This window comes from Lacerta agilis, chromosome 4 (genome assembly GCF_009819535.1).
Source record: "Lacerta agilis isolate rLacAgi1 chromosome 4, rLacAgi1.pri, whole genome shotgun sequence".
Classification (NCBI taxonomy): domain Eukaryota; kingdom Metazoa; phylum Chordata; class Lepidosauria; order Squamata; family Lacertidae; genus Lacerta; species Lacerta agilis.
In genome coordinates this window covers 96231330-96245540 of record NC_046315.1, presented here as the reverse complement: position 1 = coordinate 96245540, position 14211 = coordinate 96231330, and the positions used below count along the sequence as shown (strand labels likewise).

The 14211-nt window shown below is 42.1% G+C and overlaps 1 long non-coding RNA gene across 1 annotated transcript; it reads right to left on the bottom strand.

Moving 5' to 3' along the window:
- Window positions 1-948: 948 nt before the first annotated feature.
- On the bottom strand, window positions 949-8151 carry LOC117045111. The gene is made up of 3 exons (XR_004426398.1): window positions 8066-8151; window positions 2179-2259; window positions 949-998 (listed from the first exon to the last, which is right to left on the bottom strand). It is a non-coding gene; the product is annotated as an uncharacterized LOC117045111 (long non-coding RNA).
- Between the last annotated feature and the right edge of the window lie 6060 nt (window positions 8152-14211).

Genomic DNA, 14211 nt, shown 5'->3' with positions numbered 1-14211 from the left:
TTATTTCTTTCATAAGTCTCAGTTTTCTCTCCATCTTTAGGACCTCAACAGCTCAACCCAGAGCCCTTTGTTGTTGTTGTTGTTGTTGTTGTTGTTGTTCAGTCATTCAGTCGTGTCCGACTCTTCGTGACCCCATGGACCAGAGCACGCCAGGCACGCCTATCCTTCACTGCCTCTCGCAGTTTGGCCAAACTCATGTTAGTAGCTTCGAGAACACTGTCCAACCATCTCATCCTCTGTCGTCCCCTTCTCCTTGTGCCCTCCATCTTTCCCAACATCAGGGTCTTTTCTAGGGAGTCTTCTCTTCTCATGAGGTGGCCAAAATACTGGAGCCTCAACATGGTTTCCATTGCTTACTGCTTTACATTATCACTCATTAGCATTTTTGCATGATTCTTATATATTTAAATCCTGAATTCCCTTTCCTTTCTTTAAAATCCTCAAGTCATTCTGCAAGCATCATCATCACCACCTACCTTAGATTAAAAGCCAGGTGCTAGTTTTACTTTAATTTGTCCTGAACCTGCTCCTTGGACAAATTTTAAAAGTGCTTATATTCACCAAGCCAGAAACGTAACTTGTGAAACTTTTCAACATGATATAGTCTATGCAATCTAATTTAATTATTGTCTTTGCAGCCATTAAACCTTCTAGTGTATTTTCATAAGGCCTGTTTGCAAACAGGTGTTCCTTCCTTCTATGAACATTAATGGCTAGCTGCATCCTTGCATTCGCCACACTGGGGGCTCTTGTTTTGAAAAGTCTGTTTTGTTATCGTCACTCAGGTGAACTGGCATCAGGGTTCTGGCTGCAAGGTGGGGGGAAAGAGCTTTAGAAAACAGACATGGATTCAGGCACTGGGGTTAACACAGGATCAAGCTTACTTCATTGTAGTCGCTCACAGCAGTGCATGGATCACAGTAGGCTCCCTTATTATCTGCTTTGCCTTCCTCACCATCAGAATTCTTGTTCTCAGAGGCAGCCCAATCCTCCAAACACTGGCAAGAAACAAATTCCACTTAAGTATATGGGGTCTGATAACAGCAGAAACCTCAAAAGAACTGGGTTGTTGGTTTGAGTTAATAACACCCTGCTGTGTGAGTGAAGAGCTACATGAAATAGCCCTTTGTTAACTAAAGAACGGCAGTCAAGATATTTAGCAAGGTTTGAACAAAGACTTGAGTAAAAAAAGAAAGGAAAGAAGGAAAGAAAAGAGAGCAAACAGGTTTTGCAAAGCAGCATGCTGGAGACTATAGACTAGTGTGGCTGCTCTTTGGATTTTCTTATGTTTGTCCCAGTACTCCCCAAACCCTGCTAGATTCCCATTTGTCTTGCACCTCTCTATCTCCTCAGCTGTCTCCCCATTGCAGAGGACCACCAGGTGAGCTCTATGCATCTTCACCTGTATGCCTTTCTCCTTTAGTCGTGTACTTAGCGGAAGAATAGCAATAACCACGATCACAACAGGGATAACCGAACAAAACCACCACCATGAAATGTTAAAGCTACCGGGTAGCTGCTTGAGTTAGCTGAAAGCAGAATTTGAAGCAAGTTTAGAGGAGAAATATATGATGAATTTAGGGGAGGTAGTATTATTCAAGGGGATCCCAAACTGTCACCAGAATTCCACCAAAAGTGACATTTGAAGCAAATTTGGAGCCTCCTCCAAATGATTCAAAACATTAAACAATTGTAATAGGAGCACCAACGTTTCTCAGGCAGATAGTCTCAAATCTATAGTTTGGAACTCATGGGAAAAGATGAAGTATATTTCTGAATAACTACATACATAGTTATTTGACAGAGAGCTCATTTCCGAATTGTGTTTCCTATCTCTAAGATTCTGATATATAAAAATCAAGTGCTCAACATTTTTCTGCCTGATCCTGATATTATAAAGAGGGAATACAGTATGAGGCTGATGCCCCCCAAAGTTATTTTATGCCTTTACTCGTGAAGAATAACTGCTTGCATACAGAAAAGCAAATAAACTGTTACATTTCTCCTTAGTGCTGTAAAAACCTGGGCCATCTGTAGCTCATCCTTTTCTTGGTCAATAATAGATGAACGAAGCCCTGAATACTGAATGGATAATCCATCAAAGACAACCAAGGGCATAATGCTTTCTCAAAGCAATTTCACAATCAAGGTAGGAATTGCACTCATTTGACCGCCTACCTTGTTTTATTTCCCGAAGCATAAATTGTCACATGCAAAAGCATTAGCCTCCTGAGGGACATGGTGCTGTAATCCCAGCTCCTTAATTAGAAGAATGGGAGAGTAAGAATTAATGACGTTTCAAGTGACATTGAACAAATTTTAGGTAGGCTGGTATAGTCTCGTCCACAAAGCCTAAAATAATACAGTAATTGGAGCAAGACAAGCAAAGATGAAAACACAATCTTCATTTCATTTAAAACAACAGAATTTTAACCAAATGCACTGCTGGGAAAATTGAATTTACTGCCCTGGCAGCAAAAGCTAATAGGGTCAAGTGAAGAAATGGAAAATTGTATTGTGACGCTGTGCATGGCAGTTTTGTTATTCTAATATTGACAAATAAACCACTTTGCATTTTCAAATCAGAAACATAAGACTCGGTCCTTCAACACACTTGCTCAAGAACAGTCCAGAGCTTTGAATCCCATCAGTAAAAAGTGCATTGAATGAAAGAACAAGGCCTTTTCTGCTGTCTTTCTGAAACCTGAATGAGCTCCCTGTGAAGTATCAGGCAATCTATAGATGTTTGCATAAAAGAGTAATCATACTATGTGAGCACTCAGGCCTGAATTCTTTAAGGATGGATATGTTTGATCTTCTTGCAGTCCATGGGACTCTCAAGAGTCTCCTCCAGCACCAGAATTCAAAAGCATCCATTCTTTGGTGATCAGTCTTCTTTATGGTCCAGCTCTCACTTCCATACATCACTACTGGGAAAACCATAGCTTTAACTATACGGACCTTTGTCGGCAAGGTGATGTCTCTGCTTTTTCAGATGCTGTCTAGGTTTGTCATTGCTTTTCTCCTAAGAAGCAGGCGTCTTCTAATTCCGTGACTGCTGTCACCATCTGCAGTGATCATGGAGCCCAAGAAAGTGAAATCTCTCACTGCCTCAATTTCTTCCCCTTCTATTTGCCAGGAGGTGATGGGACCAGTGGCCCTGATCTTAATTTTTTTGATGTTGAGCTTCAGACCATATTTTGCGCTCTCCTCTTTGGCCCTGCCATACTATCGCTTTTCATACATATTCAGTTGCACCAACTGGGGAGTTCTTAGTTCTTTAATGTCCAAGATCTTGAATTTGTGGTCTTTGGCACAGGACCACCAGATATGTACCATGCCAGCATCTCAGCGAGGCAGAGAGAGACATGTGTGCCAACCTATGAGGGGTTAAGTACTACCTATGAATTATTTTTAGTGTTAATTCTCTGTTCCTCACTAAAATGGATTTGAAAATTGATGTCATAGTTTGGTCCAAGCACCAGCATCAATAGTGCAGCCAATTTCCCCACATCATCTTGGTGCCATTTAAGTTGTTAAATTTTGCATCCAAAAGAAATTTGTACAAAGGTGAAATTAAGCCTCTTGATTTAGTATTCTGCTTTTTAATTAATGTTTCTAAAAAGGTTAAGTGTCAAATAGCACTCTCTGAGTAAGATTTGCTGTTTGTTAAGTTCTGGAGTTGGTCTGGTTGCCTCTTTGGTCTTTTAGTTGCTCTTTAGAGATTGGGGTTGTATTTACATAGGGATTACACAGAAGTTTTATACCTTTGACACTCCATCCCCTGATATCACAACTATGGCATTTATTGAATGTTGAATAGTATTCCATGGGTAAGTGTGGAGATAGTCCAGGAGCTAAGCAAGATGGCTTTTGTGTCCAGCATTTGGAAGTCATAAATAAAAATCTGTTTTGATATTGCGACAGGATCTAAATTTGTTTTCAAAGAACCAAAGACCATGTACTGTATTATTTCAGGTCTGGTCTATGGTTTATACAAGAAGTGGAATTGCATGGGCAATTTAGTTTGTGTTATAATGTAACTCTAGATTTGGTATACTCTATCCGCCACATTTTGTGTTAATGAGTAATAGTTTTGTTGCTAGCCAAGCTTTGTGGCAGTGGTTTTTGATGAAGGACATTTTTTCCAGCTTTGCCTTGCCGTACTTTATTAAGTTGCAAACTGTTAGAGAAATCATTATATCAAAAGCCTTACAGCCAGTAAATTAATATAATCTCCCGCTACTTACTGACAGAATGTTTCTGAAACCTTGTGATAATGGCTAGGGGTTTAGCACTTTTTTTTTCTAAGAATGGTAATTCAACGAAGCTTAAAAGATATTTTACAGAAAGGCCCTGTTTGACTAAAAGATAACTGTCATAATAAAAACTGACAGCAAAAAATAAATCACTTGTGGAGATTATCAATAGTTTTAGAGAATTGACAGTTCAACTGTCAAAGTGTGTCCTCTCCCAATAAGGAATGTGAAAGGAAGGAAGGAAGGACGGACGGGCGGACTCTGGCCACTATCAAGTAGAAGGTAATGTGCTCCAGGAGCAGATTTAGCTCCTACAGGATTGTGTAAAGTAAATACCATCAAGGCATGTATCTGTAGAACTGATTCATGGGAGGGCAAGATTGAGCGTGAAAGTAGTGTGTGAATATAGTCTTACTAAGATGAAGACTACTGAGCAATACTGGCAAGTGGCAGGGGCAGTGGTGGAGCTTCATGCTCCGGCACCGGGGGACGGAGAGCAGGTGGGTGTGGGGCTGACATGCGCCCCAGGGGCGTGGTGCACCACCCACAGAGGCGGGCACGTGTCCTGGGGCGGGGCACACTGCCTGCACCCAGTATGGGCAGGGGGGCAGCCGCGATGGCACCCCACTGGGATCGTGCTGCCAGGGGCTCCCCCCGCACTCCTCTTCCTCCACCAGTGGGCAAGGGACCATAGCTCAGTGATAGAGCGCATGGTTTGCATGCAGAAGGACACTGATTCATTCCAAAACAGCTACAGTTAAAGGGAACAGGTAGGAGGTGACACGAATGACCTCCTCTGAGTCCCTGAAGCTCTTGTGCATATTGTAGTAAGCAATTGTGGGTTAGATGGGCAAGCTATGCTGAAATGGCTAAAATGACCGGAAGAATCAGAAATAAGGAAGACCTAAATTATATTAAGGAATGGGGGGAAATTATACTGGTGATTTATCTTAAAAAACCACTGTAAACAGCTAAAATCATTAGTAGGATTGGAATAACGCTTGTAGTTTAATGGTGAATCTTGGACATAATGGAGATGTAAAGGATTTGGATTATCACAAAAGGTACAGGAGGCAATGATTAACAATAGGACCCACAAAGGGGAGGAGGGATATGTGATTGTAAAACTTTAATATGGAAAACCAAATGAATAAATTTATATAAATAAGATGGGCAGGCAGCCCTACCTGCTATAAGGCCGCATTCTGTGTGCTGGGCAGGATTGCGGCAAATCCAGATTAAAGAGGGGGGAAGTAGTACTTCCCCGCTCCTCTCAATAAAAAGTGTTATTTGAAAGCCTTTATTGGTCTTTTAAATGTTATTACCAGGATCCAAAGAACCTTGCAACAAGTTCCCAGTGTCTAAGGTGATGCAGCAGAGAGTGGGGAGCCAGATTATGCACCCCCCAATCTTCCCACTCATGCAGTTGACATTGCATGAGGGATAATGTCTGAAAAGCATTCCTGTGCTATTTTTCAACATTATTTGTAGTCATAGATCAACCTTCATGCTAGCATTTCACAATACATAATCCTGGATAAAGTGACAGAAGGTCATTAGCAGCAGGCATGCAGTCAGCCCTGTGATCTCTCTGCTTCTGCTCTTTCCCCCTTCTCCCATTTTGTTTTTCCCTTTATAAATATTTTAATGCGAGCGTTTGTGATTTCTTTTTATTGATCACGGCAAGTCAGCCCAGAAATGAAGATGCAAAACATGATTGTCTGTGCTGCAAATGGGATAGAGCAGTCCAGAGAGACTCCTTGCGGATTTCCTTTTCCACCTGCAAATAATGTAACAGAAGGACCTTCGTGGCAGATCATGATGAACACAAACCAGGAAGGAAATGACAGTCTCCTTGTTCTGGTCTCAAGAGCAAACAAAAACCACAAAATGAGTGTGGCTGTCTAAGTGTGGAATTGATTGGCCTGCACAGAGGGAGGGGGGGGGATGAAAACAGACAAGGCTACTGTATATCCATCAATATCCTCCACTCTCTTGCTCACACACACTGCAGTGCACTAGTTTCAATACTCCCTGCCTCAGTAACTGAGAATAATCCTATATTCCTGCCTGCCTGTAAACTTCCTGGGTGTCCCATACAAAGTGAAAATGGCAATATAACTGCCCTTAATCCAAATGTCCAGGCTGAACTGATTTGTGAACCAGATTTGTTCCAGACTGGCAGGAAACAAAACTTTTTTTTTACTTCCCACCCCGTTTTCCAGGGTGTATTTATTTCTCCCCCTCTGCTGCATATTTCTGTCTCTTATACCACAACAACGGTAAAAGGGTAAAGCAGGAGTCAGCAACCTTTTTCAGCCGTGGGCCAGTCCACCATCCATCAGACCTTATGGTGGGCTGAACTATATATATATATATTTGGGGGGGGGACCGAATTCCTATGCACCAGAATAACCCAGAGATGCATTTTAAATAAAAGGACACATTCTACTCATGTAAAAATACGCTGATTCCCGGACCGTCCATGGGCCGGATTTAGAAGGCGATTGGGCCCCACCTGGCCCACGGGCCTTAGTTTGCCTACCCATGAGGTAAAGGTACCTCTGACTGTTAGGTCCAGTCGTGTCCGACTCTGGGGTTGCACGCTCATCTCGCTCTATAGGCTGAGGGAGCCGGTGTTTGTCCGCAAACAGCTTCCAGGTCATGTAGCCAGCATGACTGAGCCACTTCTGGCGAACCAGAGCAGCGCACGGAAACGCTGTTTACCTTCCCGCCAGAGCGGTACCTATTTATCTACTTGCACTTTGAGGTGCTTTCGAACTGCTAGGTTGGCAGGAGCTGGGACCGAACAATGGGAGCTCACCCCATCGCAGGGATTCAAACCGCCAACCTTCTGATCGGCAAGCCCTAGGCTCAGTGGTTTAGACCACAGCGCCACAACATAACAACAACATTCTCTAATTCCTTCTGTTGCTCATAATTCAAAGCCTGCTTGTGAATTCATCATACTGTAATATTTCCTTAAATAGTCCAAAATGGGCTTCTATTCTCCCACAAAGCAATCATCATTAGAGTCTCTTATTTTGGCTGTTAACTTTGCTAATTCTGCATAGTCCATCACCTTACTCATGGGTAGGCAAACTAAGGTCCAGGGGCCAAATCCGGCCCAATCGCCTTCTAAATCCGGCCCACAGAACGGTCCAGGAATCAGGGTGTTTTTACATGAGTAGAATGTGTCCTTTTATTTAAAATGCATCTCTGGGTTATTTGTGGGGCATAGGAAATTCGTCCCCCCCCCAAAAAAAATAGTCTGGCCCCCCACAAGGACTAAGGGACAATGGACTGGCCCCCTGCTGAAAACGCTTGCTGACCCCCTGACCTTACTTACCTTTAGTGGGAACTTCCTCCTCTTTCCATCTTTGTGCACAGAGAATCATATCTGCTGTTGTTACATACATAAACAACTTAATCATCTTTTTTTGGAATTTCTGACCCCATAATCCCTAGAACAAAAGCTTCAGGTTTGTTTGTTCATTTTGTATAATCACTTGAGCATGCACGTGTTATTGGACAAGTTAAGAACAGCCATTTTGTTTGTTTTTTCCTGATAAAATTCACTTGAAAAATAGAAGCAGTAGCAGAATCTCCCCCACAAATTGGATAGATCCCTATGCATAAAATATTACCAAACTTACACAGCACCCCAGGTGTAAATTAATCAAGACACGCTATATTATAATTAAACCAATCAATCTATAGATTGGCCCTTTTAATTTCAATACATAATGAATTAACACAAGATAAATGTGAGTGTGCATATAGAAGGAATCTCCTATTTAACCGACTTGTTTTCTCTGCTCCTTTGTCAGACAGCTAGCCTTCAGGTTGTAGATCAGATCCTCATTAGTGATTGAGCGCTTGGAAAGGCTGGCCTGAAAACCAAAAACAAGCAGTATTTTCACTTCCTGTTTCCAGTGCTTTGATTTAAAAGTTTGGTTTAAATTGTATATTTAAAGGATTTTTATACCTGTCCTTCAGCAAAGTTTCCAGTGCACTTTACCAAATCAGGCAAAATACAATTTTAAAATATAATGCATGCCAGAGTGTTAACATAATACCTTAAAAAGTCAGGGGAATAGAAATGTGGGTGCTTGAAAGAATAACGGTGTTGGTGCTGAAGGGAGAGAATTCAATTCTCTAGTTTTATTGTCTATAGCTTGTAAGGCCTATAGGAGTTTTTTCTTCTGTATCAATATTCTACATGCTGTGTATAGGGTGAGCAGCTAAGAGGGCCCCTCATTCTGCATAGCATGGTCATCTCGACCCAAGCTGGCGTTAAACTTTTTGGCATGAAAAGCCCATTCCAATTAAAAGGCTTCGAAGTCCTGATGAGAGGGTCATCTTGACCCAAGAAGTCCTGGCACAGAAGCCCAGCTTTAATTAGTGTTCCTACTTTCGCTTTTGAGAGGCGCATTCACCCCCCTCTCTGGGAAGTCAGTCTGTTGCCTTCCTAAGGAGAGAAAAGGATCTCTCTCATTCTGGACTTTGAGCTGGATTTTTGGGCTGAAAATCTTCTTATTTAGAAAGGGAAGAGACCCTCTTTCTTCCTGAATACAGGTAGGTTTTCTTCTGAAAGATATTTAAATTGATATTCATATGGCTGGCTTTAGAGCTGTCCGGAAGTGGAATTGCTACCAAGGAGAAACTCCTTGGTTGGAGGTCTTTAAGCAGAGGCTTGACAGCCATTTGTCAGGCATACTTTGATGGTGTTTCCTGCTTGGCAGAGGGTTGGACTGGATGGCCCTTGTGGTCTCTTCCAACCCTGTGATTCTATTCTATGATTCTATATTGATGTAAGTTCCCCCTTTTACCTTTTCTCTAGGTCCTTTTTCTTTAAGATAGTCTTTTATTTTCTGAAAGCTCTCTTTGTGCTTAAGTGCAAACCTCCTTAATGTTTCCTTTTAAGTATACTGTATTGATGTAACCTAAGTACACTGTAAACTTTAGCCCCATTTATTTGATATTATTTTCTGGCTTTTATGTTTTTATGTTATTGGTATAATGTTCAGTTTTTCTGTAGGTTCTCATTCCTTTTATTTGAAATTTAGTTTTTACCTGTTGGAGGCTCTCTTTGTGAAACTTATTTTTTTGTGTATATTCCCACTTCACTGGCATATCATTAATCAATGGAAAGCTGTAGGTCAGAAAGCCCCTTCCCGTGGAAGGTACAGAAATTGGCCAGAGATGTGAAGGGGATTGGATAATCCTTTGATGGGTGATCCTACCAATTAGAGGGAAAGGCAAAAAGTTTTAATTATAAGAGCCAGCCAAAGGGCAGACTGACCCATACCTTAAGAGTGAAAAGCTTTAACTTTCACCCAAGTAATGAACTCAGGGCTGTTCTGGCCAGGAGACAAGATGAGTCATTGAATAGGTGGCCTGGCACATGAAGACAGGCAAGCACCAGGAACTTGAGGCCAAAGTGACCTTTTGCTTTGATATTACAAATGGTGTGACGTGCATGAACTCATGAATTCATAATGAGGGGAGAGGGATTCTGAAGGGTATAAAAGCTGTATGTATCTTTTCGCCTGTTGTATTTCGCTGTGAATTATCACGCGGATGCCTTCTGCTGTCCTAGGCAGTCAGAATATAAATTCTTTCTCTATTTTATGTCTTCGGAGTCGTTATTGACCCCTTGTTCTCTCTCAACTCGTGGTGCAACGCGAACCCCAAGGTTAACGGAAATGGTCAGCCATGTAAAAAGGCTACAGTGCCACATAGGCCTTCCCAGAGAGGGAATACCCCACATGAAGTGGTGGGTAACTTTTCGGCAATTTTTGCAAACACATTCCCAAATCCCTTTTTTCTTTCCCCACTTCCCTTTGGTTCCCTTTTCTCCTTTCCTCATTTTTTTTGTAACTTTATCTTACATCTTGTTATTTATGTGGCAATCGTTCAGTTTGGTGGTGCATTTTTTAAATGCTTGATTTACTGTTTTTTAGTTTTGTTATTTTATAGTTAAGTATCTTTTCATGTTGTAAGCTGCCTTGAGCATGATTTGAACTGTGGAAAGTCAGCATACAACTAAAATGATGTCTGTCTGTCTGTCTGTATGTGACCCATTTTTTTATATATATATTTTTAGCAATGACATTGTGGTGTTGCCTTTTCTCAAATAGCCACATACTTGTTTATTTAAAATGGGCATTGCTTTTTATCAATGATGCCAAAGTGATTTATAAAAAGATAAAACACGTGAAGCAACAAACAAAATAAAGAGCCCATAAAAACACAATTAATAAAAAGAGCTTAAAATATTGAATATATTCCACACACAAAACATTTACGTCCCTATGGAGATGGCAGTACAGTACCAAATTGGTGGCGCATGCCCTTCTGGCTTGCACTCTTTATAAAGACTTGAGGAATGAGATTATCACCCCCCCTTTATTGTCCATTCCAGGTCGCCCAGCCACTGCCAAAGTGTCCTTTCTCTTGGCAGATCAAGATGAGCAGGTGACAGCAAAGGTTGCAAGGTTTTTAGCTGGGGCAATCAGAATAAGATCCACTATTTGACTATTGATTCAAAACCCTAAAATGCGTTTTATATAATTGACTTTTTATTTCTATTCTTTGTATATCGTATCGTTGTTTTATTGCTATGGCCGATGGCTGGCGCAAATAAAGATTCATTCAGCCAGTCACTGAATATAGGAATAATATTAAATGGCTGGATGGATAAAATGCTAACAAAAGATTTTTGCCTGACATCTTAAAAACAGCAAAGGTCAGACATTTTCGCCCTAGGAAACAAAATAAAAAAATTAAAATAAATTCCTTCCAGTAGCACCTTAGAGACCAACTAAGTTTGTTATTTGTATGAGATTTCGTGTGCATGCACACTTCTTCAGAAATGACAGAAATGACTGGGAAAACCATTTTATAGCTGGGGTGGCACTGCTGAAATGCCCTTTTGCTGTAGATTATGGTTACCAGACATCCCCGTTTCCTGGGTACAGTCCCCGAATTTATAAATCTGTCCCCGGACAAAATCTGGAATGTCTCCGGATTTCATTTAATGTCCCTGGATTTATATTTTAAGGATTGATCACGGTATCACCAGAGGGAAAATGGAATATGAGATTGGAAGAAATATTTAGGTATAGATTAATTTGGGTTTTTAATAGATTGAGAATTGGAATCAGAAGAAATATAGGCTATAGCATAACAAAGTTAAGTTAAGAAAGGATATAAGAGGTAGTGAGGAGATTTGAGGTTTGTTTTATAGGGAAAAAATTTTATGAAGTTAAAATGTGCTGAAAAGAATAAGGATTAAGATTTAAGATATAATGAGTAGGATTGTATGATTAAGATGTGAGGGTGAAAAGTAGATATTACAATGTTACAAAGTTACTAAAAGAGGTTTGGAAATGAACGCAGAGGAGAGGACGGGAGGAGGTCCCAATGCAATGTTAAAAACTGGGAAAAGATAATGAGATTTTTGTTTTTTGTAGTATAGGTTTGTATTTTTGCAGTTTGTAGTTTTGATATTTGTTTTCTTTTCTTGTTTGTTTGCTTGTTATTGTATGTGTGATTGTGGTTTGTATTTCCAGAGGTCTCCCTGCAGATCTTGTATTGTGTTGCCTAGAATTATATTTCAATTAAGTAAAATATAGAATGGCAAGCTTATATATATATATATATATATATATATATATATATATATAGTGTTGCAGATTTATTAGGAGGGAATGAATGTTGTGTGATTGGTTCAACGGCACAAGACACATCATATGGGAACTTCCGGTGAGACAAAATGGCATGGGCCCAGCAGCAGGCAGCTCCTGAAGCCAGCCATAGCCAACTGCACTACCAGGCTGGATCCGGTCTGCTGAGACTGCTGCTGCCGCAGCCGAGGGGAGAACCACTGACACACACACACACAAACACACACCGTGACCCAAATCGAGCCGGGAGCGAGAGCGCACGGCCAACGGACTTCTCTTTTTTTTAAAGTGTCCCTGGATTCTTTGAAAAAAATCTGGTAACCTAACTGTAGATGTGCCAACCCTGATGGAGGTGGTATTTGGAGAAGAGGATCAGCCGAGGAGCTCAGCATGCGGCAACTTGGTAAGGGAAGAGGCATGTGTCAAGTACTTGGATATGAAGCCATTTGCATTGTTTATTTATTGATTAGATTTTTATCCCATACTAGCTGACCCGGCCTCGGGTTGCTGTGGCTCATTTTGTGAAATGGCAAAGGAAGATGTAAAAGAGAAAGCGCATGCCTCCCCACAGCTTATCCTGTTGAACTCCCGCCTGCCTCCTCTCCGTATTTCCCATTTTCGCTTGCCTCCCCACAGCTTCTCCCGTTGAACTCTTGCTTGGCACCTCTGTCTCCCTCCCCCCTGCTTTCGCCTTTCTCCCCACAGCTTATCCTGTTGAACTTCCGCCTGCCTCCTGTTTGTCTTTCCCCCGTTTTAGCCTTCCTCCCCACAGCTTCTCCCGTTGAACTTCTGCCTGCCTCCTCTCCGTATTTCCTGTTTTTGCCTTCCTCCCCACAGCTTATCCTGTTGAACTTCTGCCTGCCTCCTGTTTGTCTTTCCCCCGTTTTTGCCTTCCTCCCCACAGTTTCTCCCGTTGAACTTCTGCCTGCCTCCTCTCCGTATTTCCTGTTTTTGCCTTCCTCCCCACAGCTTATCCTGTTGAACTGCTGCCTGCCTCCTGTTTGTCTTTCCCCCGTTTTAGCCTTCCTCCCCACAGCTTCTCCCGTTGAACTTCCGCCTGCCTCCTCTCCGTATTTCCTGTTTTTGCCTTCCTCCCCACAGCTTCTCCTGTTGAACTCTTGCCTGGCACCTCTCTGTCCCCCTCCCCCCACTTTCGCGTTGCTATAGGTTGTTTTTTTATGCTTTTTAAAATTCTCCTGACCCCGAGAGTATTCTGGAAGCTCCTGTTTTCATTCTTCGCTGTCCCTTTACAGCAGGAGTCAGCAACCTTTTTCAGCCGTGGGCCGGTCCACTTTCCCTCAGACCATGTGGTGGGCCGGACTATATTTTTTTGGGGGGGGGATGAAGAAGAAGAAGAAGAAGAGTTTGGATTTGATATCCCGCTTTATCACTACCCGAAGGAGTCTCAAAGCGGCTAACATTCTCCTTTCCCTTCCTCCCCCACAACAAACACTCTGTGAGGTGAGTGGGGCTGAGAGACTTCAAAGAAGTGTGACTAGCCCAAGGTCACCCAGCAGCTGCATGTGGAGGAGTGGAGACACAAACCCGGTTCCCCAGATTATGAGTCTACCGCTCTTAACCACTACACCACACTGGCTCTCCAGTGTGAACTAATTCCTATGCCCCACAAATAACTCAGAGGTGCATTTTACATGCGAAGCTGCAGCGGCCATTTTAGGTTAGGGCACTGGAGCCTTAAAGAGCATTCTCCCCTACCCCAGTCCCAAAATTACCCAGTCCCAAAATCACACACCCCAGCGACACAATCCCCTCAGAGCTTGTCTTACTTACTCAGTGCGACCTCTCAGGCATGCCTCCTGCTCCGTGTTTTTTTTTCTTGGCACATGCGAAGCTGCGGCGGCCATTTTAGGTGAGGGCAAAGGCATTTTTGCTCTGGCCAGGTCTGATGACGTCAGCAGGCAATCCGCCTTTCTATTGGATGCTGTTGGAGTCTTCATTCCTTTTGCTGGTGAGGTATAATAGGCGCGCCATTTTTTGGCCTTTATTCTATATTTTAGGCATGACAGGTCTGTTTTTTTAAAAAAATTATTATGCTATATCCTTCCTCCATGGTCATGTTACGCTTTGTCCTAAAATTGATATGATTTGGTCCAGTGGTTACGGAGCAAGGTGCGGCCGGACGCGCACGCAATGGGAACATTTATATATATATATAGATTTCCCCTCAAAAGAGCCCCGGGCACCAATCAACAAAAGAGTAAAAACAATACAAAGAGCATTTCTAAAGCATTTAGAGCTTT